Source organism: Camelus bactrianus, chromosome 6 (genome assembly GCF_048773025.1).
Source record: "Camelus bactrianus isolate YW-2024 breed Bactrian camel chromosome 6, ASM4877302v1, whole genome shotgun sequence".
NCBI classification, from domain to species: domain Eukaryota; kingdom Metazoa; phylum Chordata; class Mammalia; order Artiodactyla; family Camelidae; genus Camelus; species Camelus bactrianus.
This window is the reverse complement of record NC_133544.1, coordinates 81,754,022-81,769,041: the sequence shown is the minus strand read 5'-3', so window position 1 is coordinate 81,769,041 and position 15,020 is coordinate 81,754,022. Positions and strand designations below refer to the sequence as shown.

The following is a 15,020-nucleotide window of genomic DNA, read 5'->3' as shown; positions in this document are numbered from 1 at the left end:
GGAATATGTTGTTCAATGAGTACAGAGTTTTAGTTCTTCAAGATGAACAAGTTGTAGAGATCTGCTGCACAACAAGGTGTATATAGTTGCCACTTTACACTTAAAAATAGTTAAGATGGTAAGAAAAAATAGTGATGCATACGTATATTTATTGAAATTGAGATGTTGAGGATATCTGATTACAAAAAGAAATAGGATGTGTAATACAACCCCATTTTTGTAAATGTATGTGTATACTATATATGTATATTTATATATGCATGTATATATATTTATAATGCATATATTGTATGTATGTGTATATATTTGTATATATATGTGTATTTTACATTTATATATATATATATCTTTATATGTTATATACAATAGAATATCAGCACAACCTGGCAGATTTCATGTTTATCTGATCTGCCATTTTATCCCTACTGCTCAGCACGTAGACGGCTAGAAATATTTGATAAATGAATAAGAATATGTGCCATAAAAAAGACTGAAAAGTTATATGTCAAAGTATTAACAATGGTCATCTGTGTTGCAAGATATTTGTATTTACTAATCCGTATTTCCAGAATCTTTTCTGATGAACAGTACTGTTTGTACTTTTTTTAAAAAAGGTAACAGATGGAGAAAAACAGTTTGAGTCTAGATGTGTACATAGTGAAATTGTGAATTTTTAGCCCAAACATATTTTATATAAAATTCCCTGGTAATGTGCTTAAACTTCCCTTTTTACTCAGAGGGAGGAGAACCCTAGAGACAGAAAGTATGATGATAAGAGTGAGAGGTTATGACTAGACGGTAAGGTCAGGAGAGAGGTTGAAGAAGAGGTGATGCCAGAGAAAGGTCTAGAAGGACATGAAGACTTTCAATAAGTAAACAGTAAGGAAAAGTCATTTCAAAAGTGAGACAAGACCAATAACAGCATGAACACTGGGATATATGAGGTGGGGTTTCAGCGACAATTAGTTGGAGTAGACTTGGGTCTTTAAAAAAAATGAGATTAAGAAAGAGGGTGTGGTCTGATTGTAGGCGGTCCTGTTTGTGGAAGTTTAGATTTTTGGACTGTTCTGTGGGTGGTAGAGAGCTATCCTTAGTTTGTTAACAGAGGTTTGGCTTGGCCAGGGTGCTGTTTTACAAAGATTTACCTGCTAGTTACTTAAAAGTGGCCTCAAGTTAGAGAGATTGGTTAGAAAGCTCAGGCAATATCCCAGGTTTCAGGTGACAGAGACCTGGACAGGGGGAGAAGAGGGGAGCAGAAATAGACAGCAAAGACAGATGTAAAAGACTATGAAGTAAGAATCAATCATACTTAGAGATTGGCTGTGGCAGCTTAGGAGTTACGGGACCAAGGAAAGTATTATGTATCTTTGCCTTTTTTTTTTTTTCTATTGAAGTAAAATCATGTTAAAACAAACATCCAGAGTATTTTTCAAGGTGGAAGACAATTTCAAAAGGAAATCTGTGTAGGCAGAAAAGTCAGCCCAGGACTTTAAAGGTTTTTTTGTTTGTTTGTTTGTTTGTTTTGGTGGGGGCAGATGGTATTTTTTGTTTTCCAATTTTTTAGAGAGAGTTCTGTGGGGATCTGAAGGTAAAAGAGAATAGACAATGGGGAGAAGACTGAAGATGAAGGAGAGGTGGGATGCCTGAGATGGATCTTCCAGGCAGGAGCAGAAGGAAGTCCCCATCTATGAGACTGAAAGAAAGATGAGAGGGCACAATATTCTGAGACAGAGAGAAGTGGTTGTGTGCTCACGGGTTGTGTGCTCACGGGCCATCAGATCATCTCTGGTTTTGCTGTAAAGGAGTTATGGAGGTTGCCCACCTTGCAAGGGAAGGGGTAAAGACTGATCAGAAAAGAATGCATCTGAAACACTAGGGTAGACAGGGCCTGAGAGAAGCAGAAAATGAATAAAGGGTCAGACAACTAGATTTGGCTGTGGGGTCAGGTTCACAGGAGTGAGCAACTTCTTCTGCAAATGATATGGAGCCCAGATCCCTTTGTAAGGAGGGAGCAGGGCTGGAAAATGCTTGACAAGCCAGGTGAAAGTCTTAGACGGTTCAGTACACATAGAGAGCTGCTGAGGCTGAGATGGAAAGATAAGAAGGGGACCCAAGGCTTGGGAGATGCGGACGGGTAGGAAGTCAGATCTGCTTTCAGGCTTCAGTCACAACCTTTAGTGCTTTAGGATGACAATGCCTCATGCACAAGTCCTTGAGCAGGATCATGGGGGAAACGGGTCTTTGAAAAAATGGTAAAGAGTCCCCCTAGGCTGAATGTACGGAGGAGACCAGTGGTTTCATCAGAAATGGGGAAGAGCATTTCTTGTTGGAGTTTACTCTCCTCTGCCTTCAAAGACCCTGAAGAAGAACCAGTAAGCATATATGACGGCGGGACCCGAGAGAGGTAAAAAATGTAGTAACCAAGAATGTGTTTGGCAAAACCTATATGAAGTGATGAAATAAAAGAAGGCACTGCAGTGACTTACAGCAGAGATCTAAGCATACAGACTGACAGAGGCTCAGCAGAAGAGGAATCCCCGTATTTCACCCACTGTCTAAAAGTGGTCCTGGGAGGGACATGTGAGGCATGTGCAATTCTCAGGTCTCAGATTCACTTGATCTCAAGTCTAATGGCAGCTAAGTCTAACTAGGTATGTTCAACTCAAGCTGATATTATTAACAATAATAATAACAAGAGTTAACATCTCTTGAGTGTTTTCTATTTGCCAGGATCTTTCAAGGCATTATCTCATTAAATTCTCACAACAACCCATTTGCTGAGTAAGGAAGCTGAAATTTAGAAAAATTAAAATTAACTTTTACAAGATCACAGAGCTAATAAGTGAGAAGTCAGGATGTAGAGCCTGACTTCTTTGTAGAGCCAGAGTCCAAACTCTGAAGCAGAAGGTTTTTCTGGGGTGATTGCAAGAAGGAAGCACCAGCAAGGCCAAGAGGTGAGGGCTTTCCAGATAATTATGTGATAATTCAGGAGCCTCCTTGCCAGGGGCATCTGCAGCACTCGGGTTACCCAGATACAGACCTAAAAGCAGTTTCGAAGTCAGCTACAACTAAAGAGAAAAATCGATCAAAAAGCCTGTGTTTGGTAGAATAACTCTAGCAACATATCCAGAATCAAAGACAGCCCAGATTAAAAGGAGACAATGTTTAAAGAGCTTCCCAGACACACCAGCAGCCCTCACAGAGCCAGTCGGGACACACTTCAAGGTGACTCCATTTACCCCCCTTCTCAAGAGGTCCTGGCGGAGACCTCCTAATTTCATCATATCCTGGGGACTGTAGGTCCCCAGGTCACCACCTTTAATATTGGTCGTGACTGGGAGTTATTTGGAATGTGTGACACCTTATGTCCGCTGGGACTGGAGGAAAGTAGAAGAGACAGATATGGATTCAAATGGCATTTTTCCAGCAGCTTCTTACATACATGTATTCCCCACCTGTGTGGATAATCTTCCTGCTCTCCTGACCAATGTAGGGGAGCTGTCCCAACCCAGAGACCTCTCTCTAGGATCAAGAGATCAGGATTTTAGGCAGGGATGCAAGCCAACATTTCATACCAGCGAACAGATGAAGAATAATGTGTGCAAGGTCTGAACATGAGCCGGTGTGTCTCCATCTACAGAGGTAAGGAGGTAAGTGGAGATGGGCAGCCAAAATGGGATGGAACAAGGCAACAAGGCTCTGACATCTTTATGTAAGTTTTTTATGGATCAGCTCTGTATTTAGTGTACCTGAATCAAACATGTCCAATTATTTCAATTTTTATATACGTTTTTCCCCTAAATTCAGCTAAGTAGCTCTGTAAGGACAGAATTCTAGTCCAATTCATCATTCCCTCCCTCACCTACTGACAATAACTGGCACACAAGTAGTCACAAATGAGAAACCTGTTAGTGTTTCTAAATGCAGCCTATTGCCTCTATTGCCTACTTTTTTATTAAAAAAAAAAAAAAAAAAAAAAAAAAACAGAGATTGAAGTGTGGCAAACAAACCTAACACCTGAATCATACCCAATCTAGTCTACCTTAGTCTATCTCCACGGTTCCATGAGTTGTTTGCACCAGGACTCAGGTTATCATTTCAGGGCCACAGTAAGAAGCCATGGTCAATAGCACTACCTGTTTTAAACATGACTGGCTCCACTGAGATTGTAGGCAGCAACCAACAACTCTGAATTCTTCTGAAAATCACCCGAATCACTCCTAAGAACGTTATTTCTAATGGACATAGCCTTCATGTAAATGGGTCCTTTTAAAGAGTCATAATACTTCAGAGTTAAAGGTTTCCTATGAATTATCTAGCCTAACCCCTTTATTTGACAGATGGAGAAACACAGGTCCAGGAAGATAGGGTTCTTGCCTGTGGCCACACGTCTGGTTGGTGACAGGACCAGGATAAGGACCCCTGCTCAGATTCCCCATTTTTCTCCATGCTAACTCCTTTTCCTCCTTCAGCTCTCAACTTAAAGCCTTTGTTGACCGCCACTCCCATCTCAATTAGATCCTCCTCCTACTCCCCTCATAGTATAGTATAGTACATATACTTTTGTACATTTGTTTGTAGGATTCCATGTTGAATGTCTGCTCTCCACCAGAACTATCTACTATCAGTAGCTTGCCAGGCACAGATAGTAAGCAAACATTACTTACTATTAAATAGTAAGTAAGTAGAACAAATGAATGAATGAATGAATGAGTTAAGTAAATTCTCTCCAATGCATTTCCCATTATTCTATACAGCCTTCATTTATTTATGTATGTAATATATCTTTTTTACTTTTTCCGCCTATCCTCAAAAATTATGTTTTCTGTCTATCCAGTAATATTGATAAGAAAACCTTAAAAAAAATTAAAGCCTTAAAAAAACAAATTAGAACTTCTGGACATACTAAAAACAGAAGTTCTGTAAACTATTTTCACGGACCCCCTCATTCCTCAAGAACTAAGATCATATTATCTTGATCTTTCTGCAAGTTGCCTAGGAGTGGCAAGTAGTAGAAAATCAAAAGGCATTTACTGAATAAAAGAATGAAGAAATTAATAATATATGTGGCCAAATATTGGTAAAGTATCTGAATGATAAGTATCATCCAGAATTTTTTGTTTTACATTTTCTCCAGGATAAGCCATTTGTGCCTTCTGGACAGAGCCACATTCTGAGAACTAAGTAGAAGGCTGATGGCACAGTGTTTGAACCCAAAGTGAGTGCTTGGTCTCTGTTACAAGAGGTTAGGAGCCCTGTGTCCTCAAAAGTGAGAATAAGCTGGGGTCACAGAGAGGACAAGGAGTACACCATCCCCTGCCTGCTGCGGTAGCAGGGGCTCTGAAGCCGGTCTGTCCCCTGCTCTTTGTCAAAATCCAGCCAATGCTGCAGCCCGCTGGTGGAGCAGCAGCTGAAGAGAAGCCACCCACTGCTCCAATAGAGCCCCTGCACAGCCATGAGGGCAGCAGTGCCACCCCCACACAGCCAGTCAGGCCTGACCTCAATGGCCTCCAAACAGAAAACACTTTTCTGAATTTCAGAGAGACCGACTGCAGCCACCCCTGCGGTAGCATTAGGTTAAGTCCATGAAAGCAAGGGTTAACATACAGTGCTGTGCAGTGAAAGCACCGCCTGTATTATGTTAAACCCCCTTCATATAAAAGGAAAAGTCCAACTGTTGTGCAGAAAATCCCTACCCTTTCCGATCGATGCTTCCTACCACTAGGGCATCTAGTAATTTCTGATTCAGTCTCCTGTAGCCTTTACTTCAATGACAGGGCACAGCAGGCCAGAGGCAGACAGTGGCCAGGCTCCACGTGGCAAACCATCAGCCCTGCCAAGAGGTGTGAGTGTTGGGGGTGATGCACAAAGTGGAGGGGATGTCACTGTGGGTCACAATGGGACTGTTTTAAGCTATGCCCAGGTCCTCAAACATAAACTCAGAGTTCAAAGGGCTGTTAGGCTGTTGGTCACTGATCTCATCTCAAGGTGACAGCCACCTCTGGCCTTCTGGCAGACAGCAAACCCACTGTCCATCCATCTTAGAGCAGCTTGACACTGGATTCTCTACCCATTTTACAGCCAGTGAACATTCCCTATTGATTTATTGATCCGTGTCTGCCTGTGGAGGGAGCTCGGAACAGACTCTGTGTGCACTCACAGCCTCCCGCATGGATTTTTTTTTCCCCCTTCTTTCTTTTTTCCTTTTTATCAAGGCGTGTTAGCAGTCCAGGGTGCAGCAGGAATTAGAGCATGCAGGAGCCCAATTTACCAGTTGTGAATGTGCCCAGCTCTCGTTGGTCGGTCAAGTCTGCTTCTCTTTTCTTTCCTTTTTTTTTTTTTTTTTCATTTTGTCCCAAACTCTCTGAAATATCCATCCCTCACTCATTCTTATTTTGTCCTATGAGTCCCTCCTTTCCTTTAGCTTTATTTGAAATGGTTCTTAAATCCAACACAGAACAAACAGTGAGAAGGGGATTAGGAGAACCAACATACACTTTTTCCCTATTGTCTGTTCCCTGGCAGATCCCAGTACAAGCGAGCACCTTATTTCCAAAAATAAGAGTTCCTCCTCACCCCTGGCTTTTGAATAAGCAATATTTAAATGCTTTGAATTATTTATAATTCAATTCTGAGTCATTCTGATTGTCCCAGTCTCTTCTAGAAAAATAAGTATTTTCCAGCACACTCTTCCTTACTGGAACTTCATGAATGAGCATTCTGAAGTCATGAAATCTGTGTGGTCCTTAAGCTTTTTAATCAGCAGAGCAAGGTTAAGAAAGTGCCTGTGAAGCAAATCCCTTTATTCAAGGGAGAGACAGAAAGTGGAAAATCCTTATAAACACCACACATCTACCAGGTATAAGGGGCAACAATAGAAATCATTGGAACAATGGCTAGTGTGTCTTATAAGCAAAGCACATGGCTATGCTTAGCAGTAATTACTTCCAAGCCATCTCAGACGGGATCTACAAATCACACCTCCAGATCCCACAGTTCTTCACTGCCTTTGGAGTTTTCAGTGAAAGGAATCATTTATCTCCTGATAGTAATTAGATGGAAAGATGACTATGGTGTCTTATAAGTAAAATATTGCATTGATCTGGACAATGGATACCCAGGTCACATTTATTCACAAATACATTTTCTCAAAAAAATAATAATTTGTTTTGCTTGAAATAAACAAATTGCCCTCACAAGAGCAAAATTTCCCAAATAGACACACTGGAGGGTAAGGCTGCTTTAAATGCCTGCTATCTGGCCTGAATGTTCTAGAAATTTCTGAACGTGTATTGAGTGATTGCACACCCCAGGAGCCCCATTTTAATCCTCCTCCCCTCAAAACCTTCTCATTTCACTTAGAGCTATCAATTGTCCAAGAGACCTACTGTGACCAATATAAGCTAGCTTCCTATATTTCCATCTGCTTATTTAATCATATAAGTGTGTTACAAAATTTTAAGTGTTTTTAAGTACCTGTATTTAATTTTTTTAATTTAATTGAACTCAAAATTCCAATAATAATGAAAGTAAGAAACGGCAATTAAAAACAAATCAAAAATTAAAACAAGTTACCATTTTTTACCTATCAATTAGCTAAAGAAATTTAATAATAATTCATAAGACTGGTGAAGCATGGCAAATAAATATCATGTAGGCAACAGAAGTTGTTAAAACCATTTTAAAAAATAATTCAACAGCATATATCAATAGTCTTTAACCTAAAGAAATAACTTTAAATAATGAAAAACATTTATGCTTGAAGAGGTTCACAGCAGTAGTACATGAAATAGCATAAAAAAGAAATAATCTAAATTTCAAAAATATGGAATGATTAAGTTGTGATATGGTCACTCAATATAATGAACCACGGTAAAGCACGAATGGCTATGAAGAATATGTAATAAAGAGAAAATTCTCTATTGTAATATTAAGTGAAGAAGACTACCAAATATCATCAACAAAATAATTACAACTAGATGAATGGAAATGGGTACAGAGAAAACATACTGGAAAGAAATTTCCTAAATGCCAGAAATAATGTTAAGTTGGAATTACAAGATAATAAAAAATTATTTTTTCACTTACCTAAATGTTCTTTTAACTTGCACACATAACATAAAAAATAAACATAAAACCTTGTAAAACGTGGAACAATAACTTGCCTTTGAAATCATTTTCAAACATACAATGAAAGTTTCACATTTTGATTTGCCTAATGTGTGGAACAGTGGTGGGGACCTGGGCTATTTGCTTTGGTAAAATGGTTTTGAAAGTAGCTGAACTTTCCCTCCATAAGCAGCAGAAAGCTTTTCAGCAGTAGATAGCCAGCAAACCAATAATAAGGCAGGAATGATCTAGGTATCTTGAAATTGTGTGGTGCAGTAGAAAAAAGGCTTTTGGTCAAACACTCTAGATTCTAGACCCAATACGGCTATTAACTAATTGAGGAAAAGAGATAAAAGAGATAAAATCACTTAATCCATAAAACTAAAAAGTTATGATGGATCATTGGATAAAATACCTGACATTAGGCAAAATAACTGACATCACCCAGTTTCAGCACTTACTTCTCCCTCTAGAATAATTATTGGATTTTTTTCACCCTTCTGGTTGGAGAAGCCACTTTATTAAGTAGCCCCTCAGTTTCATCATCTAGAATGGTGCCAGTGTAGGTGTCACTCACCCCTGTGGCAGGATGGTTGTCCCATTTCCAGTGCACACACCCAGACTGATGGTAAGCCCACTCCTTCAGAGGGAAGTGCTGACCAATGGCACAGGACCCCAGGAGGGTGTGGCAGGAGGACAGGCTGCATCAGTCCATTGACCTGCATATATCTGGAAACTGGGCTGCAAGAACAAACAAAAGTGAACTGTAAGCACAGATGTCCCAGCAAGAGAGCAAAGGTTGAAGCTAGGTGTATCTTTAACAAGTCAACAGCTGGATAGAATTTTCTACCTGGGATTCTCTTATGACGGAGAGTCACAATTATCAGATCCAAGCACCATGTGAACACATGGTCCACAAAAATGTCCAGAAGTCTAAGTGAACTTCCTCCTTGCCAAGAACAAATACCAATGCTTTTCCTGAACCCCCCTAAAAGTCCAGACGGTCAAGAAGCTTGTAAGAGCTACAGAAGCAAGTCTTGAATTGAGTTCTTCATTCAACTAGCATTGATCAAACTTCACAAAGTGCTAAGCAAAGAAGATGAAAAGAAGAATAGGCACAATCCTGGTCTCTAAGGGGCTTGTAGTCCACTGGAAATAACCAAATGTTACACATTTAGCATCCTGTACCAGATCTAGTGCTTTCAATGCAGTGCTGCATTTAAACTTCCAGCAGCCCTGTGATGTCTGGATTAGGCACAGGCTGCCAGACTGAGGACACAATTAAGACTAAAAGAGCTTCCTCTGTCCACGTTTGCGATAGGGAAATATCCAAAGAGCAAGAAGAAAAATGAGCACAGAATGTGACAAGTCCACAAAGTTGAAAGAGTGTAAAAATTAGAGTGAATAAATCACAGCATACTTTTCTCTTCTGCAAAGGAGGAAAGAAATGCATTTGCATGTTCCCCACCACAGTGTGCCCTGAGGGTTCCATATGAGAGTGCTAAGGAGAAGCAAAGTCCCCTGGAACTCTCAGTTCAATTCCTATGAGTACTTCTTATCCAACTCCCCGGCTGCAGGGTTCCAGCACCAACAGTCCCAGCACTGAGGTCCAAAGGCTCTAGAGTCAGTAAGAGGAAGCTCCAGGGAAGAGCCCAGAAGTTAACCCACCCAGCTGCAAATCTGGTGCTTATTTTTCTTAAGTAGTCCAGAGTTCACACATCAGGAAACTATTTTCCCAGGAGGCAAAAAGCCCTCTGCAACCTCCATTCCACTCAAACCAACTCCTTATCCGGCAGCCTCAATCTTCTTGCCCCTGAGTAAAACCTATGGGGAAAAAATCAGATAATGTCAGAGCTGACACAGAATTTAGAAATCATTTCGTCCAGTCTCTCATTTTATAAGTAGAAAAATGGAAGCCCACAAAGAGATACACCTTGCCTAAGACCACTCAACCAACCTCCACACTTTTTGTGACACAGGCCAAGGTAGAACTAACTACTCATATACTTTCAGGCATCCATTTGTACATGCTATCCTAGAGCAAGGGAGTAGCACAGTTAAAAGTCACTTGCCTAAACTGTATATTTGTCATTTTAAGAACCACCTGTACTAAACATAACTATGGTCTGTATTGCAATGGAAACACAGTTGGGCATGTATTTCTTTTCCATTCTGTATTGTGAATATGAACTTGAAGATAACAGCAAACAATGTCATCTTAAAATGATTTCACCAATGTTGGCATTGGTATTCCTCATTGATTAGAACCTGCTTTTGACTTATTCATGGCTTAATGTTGCTTGTTAAAGAAAATATAGCAGACTCCTAACTATCTAACATACCTGAGGTACAATACTTACAGCTTTCAACATTGTACTTGTTAGACAAACTGACCATGATACAAAATCACTCAGTCTTGCCACCTTTCTGCCAGACTATTCCTGCATACACACACACCCCCATCCTTCTGGCCGCCTCCATCCTGCCACTTGCTGATGCTATTTGCCAAGGAGTGAAGGTGTCTGTGAGCTTTGAAAATTGGATCACAAGGACAGCTCCACTCTGGCCCCAGTAATGCTGACGGCAAGACTGATCAATCAATACCTTGTGTGACACTTTGAGAATTCACTGGAAATAATGCCCTTTTCAAATGACACCCACATTTTATCCAGGGCAGCTCTAGTGGGGGAAAGAAACACACCAATGTGTTTTTCTTAGATATATTTGGTTTCAGTAAACTTTGTTGGTTGCAACCAATACATCTGTATCCTCAACCTCCTCGCTCGCATCCCTGAGCCTTTGAACAAGGAGAAGACACAATGTTTGGACAGAATTGCAAGCTGACATTTTTCTGAGCTCCTAAATCTCACGTATAGCATAGAAGATGGCCACACTTTTTTCAGTAAAAGCAATAGGTCTTAAAAATTCCGGGTATGTTGTGGACTTCCAGCACACTGGGCTCATAAAGAAAATATGGAAATTTTCTTCCAGAATGAAAGCTTAAAATTGCAGGCTGATGTTCTAAATATTACTTTGAAGGGGTCGACCGTTACCTCTCCCCTATGATTCTAGGGGTGGGGAGCACAAAGGAAATAGTTTGCTTTCTTTTGCAGTAAGTGTGCAGCTACCCAGGCCAATGTAGAAGGTTAGCAGTGCTACTTAACCATACCAGATGGGAAGCTCTGATTTAACTGCTAAGTTCTAATGAGATGACAGATCATGTTCCCAGTACTCCCTAACATCAAGCAGCCCATCCAGGCCCTCAGGAGTAGAGGTTTCAAAGGGCCATGAGGGACTGAGGAACGACAGAAGTAACTCTTCTGACTCTGGAGGACACAGGAGGAAAGGGCGAGAGAAGAAGCAGATGGAATAGGATCCCAGCTGCCACCGTCTGAATAAAACTCCAGACAATAAGAGTTAACAGTAGTTATTCTCAACTTGAGCATGCTCCAGGATCACCTAGAGGGCTTGTTCAAACACAGGTTGCTAAGCCCCATCCCCAGAGTTTTTTATTTAGTAGGTCTGGAGTGGGGCCTCATTTGCATTTCAAACAAGTTTCCATGTGATGCTGCTGCTGCTCTGGGGACCACATTTTGAGAACTACTGGTTTAGAGCACCTTTAAATTACCTACAAACCAAATAAACCCAGCTGTGTAAATAGCAGTTGAATTTTTTTTTTTTATTGTGCTTACCAGGGTAGGTAGATATGATAAAGCATCTCTTTAAAGGAACCAATTTCCCAAAATGCTATGGGAGGTTTTGGTCGGTTTTTATTTTTGTTTTGTTTTGTTTTTTCCATCCAGCACTATGAAAGAACAAAGGTGGACTATCAATTTTCTTCTCTGACAATGACAATTCTGCGAACAAAATAGGCATGTGACTAGTCCTTGGCAGTTCAAGCTCCCCTTAAGGTTCAAGGAGCAATCACAGGGGCCTTTGGTATCCAGGTCAACTGAGTTAACCAGACGCTGGTCAATCACAGAGCTCTGGGCTGTCACAATGAATGGGCAATCAATGGGCCATCCCATCCAGTTGCTGAAACACAAAATCTAATGGCTGGCCATTTCAGGATCTGGTTATCATGAAATCTGAGTGAGCTGTCTTTAAATGACCAAGTTCTCAAACATGAAGCAATTTGATCTCTCAGCAATTTTCTCCCTCAGCCAATCAGGTTAATTATCAAGAATTACCAAAAAGTTCCTAAAATAAAACAATTAAGATAAGTAATCTTCACGTTTCTAACAGGAGTTCAAAAAGATTTTATAAGGAATCACCATTTCTTTTTTTTTAGGAAATCAAATGGAGGCAAATCTACAAGAACATGAATATTATTAATATTGAATATAGAGTAACCCTCATGAGCCATGAACAACCCTTTATAAAGAATTCCAGTATCTGTGGATTTCCTTTGAGCAGCTTTGTAGCAACTAGGAGAATTTCACTTTCAGTTACAATGTATGAGATTTATGAGTTCCTCTGAATGGGGATAATTAGAAAAAGAGAAAATGGTGTAAGGAAGAGGAAAGGGAGCCAAAAAGGTAGCAGAACACGAGTTTTTGCAATGTTTCTCTCTCTCTCTGAAGACACTGAAAAAAGGTAAAACCTGGCTCAGAGCTGCACTTCTGTGCCCACTGGAAGGAAGAAAAGATATGAGTATGGGAGCTGAGCATGCTTGCGCATGAAGCTAGCTGAGCAGAGAGAGATTCTAAGTCTCTATGTCTCTGTATTAGGGAGAGAAGGTGAGAAATACCAAGTCAATGAGAATCAATAGGTTAAATAAAATTTTCCCAAAGGCTCAGGGTTTGCTTATTTGCTAGTTTCCCTCTCTCATTCTCTCTCCCTCCCTCTTTCTCTCTCTCTCTTCTCCATCTTTAACATCCAAGTCACTCTGCATTCCTAAATATAAGTGGGACCTGAGATAAGAGAAGCAACAACTCTAAGCTACTATATCAGAGAATACACTAAATATTTGGATAGTGGGGAAGACACAAAAGCCCAAAAGGAAGGAAGTGAATTCATTTTTTAAAAATTGTTAAAACAAGAGTAGAGAGAATCCTAAAATATTCTGCAGTACCCCAAAAAGTGGGAAATAAAAATTAACTATGATGTAACCTTTACAACCAACTAATAATGAATAGTATGTCATTGGTATTCTCTTTATTTAGTCGGTTAATCTCACTATTTTATTTTCATCTCAAAATAGTTAAAGTGATTTTGTGTGTGTCCACCCACTTCCTCAGTTCCCCAACTCTTTTTTTTTCTTTTCCAGGTTTATTAAATGAAAGAGTGATACTCCCCATGTCTTTAAATTTTTTATTCCTTGATTATCACAGGCATATTTCTCACATTAGTGAGAAATTTCATGTAATTAAAATAATTAATAAGATGACAAAGAGTTGATGCTTAAATTGCTTAAAACTAAATTAAGATATTTTAGACATGTATAAAATATTCAGCACTTCTAGAAGAACAAATATCTAATCTAAAATAAATAAATGGTATATTTCAGAATTTTAGTAGATGTGCATTTATGAGCCATTCTAGTGAATACTGACCAAACTCCCATATTTTTTATTTATTTAATTTTTTTAGTGATTTGATATTTTTATAGATCATACTCCATATAAAGTCCAACTCTTTTGCCTATAAGGTCATCTGATTCTCAACCTTGAATCCTCCTATCTGGGGGCTATCAGTAACCTAACCCTTATGGATTTGGAAGCAACCCTTATGTCGTACATGCAAGTCAATAAGCTGAAACTGGTTACTGAAGCTTTGCACAGCCCTGTATGAGGAAGGGATGGAGGAACAGGGAAGGACAGGAAAGATAGTAAAACATGTTCCTGGACCTTAAAGAGCTCACAATTTAGCGGTGAAGACAGAATAACAAACATGAAACTATAATTCAAGTGAGAAGTAAAGAAAAAGTGTCCAGAGTATTTTAGGACGACTGTTTGTATGAAACTGGCAAGCAGAAAGGTTCCAGAAATTTTCACAATGGAAGACACATTTAAACTGAACCTTTAAAAACAAGACTTTCCCATGCTAGAAATGGTAGTAAGAGAAGGGAATATTGCAGTCAAGGTTTGTGGCCTATTCAAGAAACCCCCTCTCTATCAGTCAGGGTTCACAGCCACCATAAGTATTCAGGAATAAGGGATTTGTTTTCGAAATCAGACCTTATGCAAAGGTGAAGGAGCTGGAGAAGTGAATTCTGGTGGGGGATCAGAGGAAAGTCTTTAAGCAGTCTACCTGAAGCACTGGCAAGGGAGGACAAGCCAGAGCTTGCAGGGAAATGCAAGAAACCAATCCAGCCAGCCAACAAAGTGAAACAACAAAGGAGGAACTTGTGGGCAGGACCAAGGAAAGCTACTACCCCTTAAGGAGCCAACATCTCTGCGCATCTACAGTCAGGAGTCTGATAGTGAGCTTGAGGCCATTATTGGTCATCAGGGCAGCAACTGGGAAGATGAGCTAGACACAGAGGGAGGACCACCAAAATCTATCAGGCTTTGCATCTAACCATGGCCTGCTACTTCTCTCCTACCTCTCAAAGTTCACCCAAGTCCTTCTTTTGAACGACTGTAAGCAGAAACCTTACAGGAAGGGAGTTCTAAGAAATAAGAGTTCTTAGATTAACCAAATTGGCATAGCCTAATCTCAAAACAGTTGTAAGAAGGAAAACTGGAAAGAATGCTTTGAGACCAAGTAATTTGTCCTCTGATTTAAAGAAACTGGGGAGTCATTAAAAGTTTCGAGAGTAGATTGCACACCCAATTTCTTTTTATAAAACATAACTTTGAGTGGCTGTATGCCATATATCACAAGTGGGGAATAGAGAGGAGGTTCTTTCACATCTCACTGAGTTTACCCAAGTTATTTTCTCTCCCTGAATTGCAGTTCTTCTTGCC

General features: G+C 39.9%; 1 long non-coding RNA gene across 1 annotated transcript in view; it reads right to left on the bottom strand.

The window, feature by feature from the left end:
- Window positions 1–8,838, bottom strand: part of LOC141577969 (uncharacterized) — a 530,703-nt gene extending 521,865 nt beyond the window's left edge. The window contains exon 1 of the long non-coding RNA XR_012507667.1: window positions 8,687–8,838. This is a non-coding gene — a long non-coding RNA (uncharacterized LOC141577969). The remainder of the gene's footprint in view (window positions 1–8,686) is intronic.
- Window positions 8,839–15,020: the final 6,182 nt, after the last annotated feature.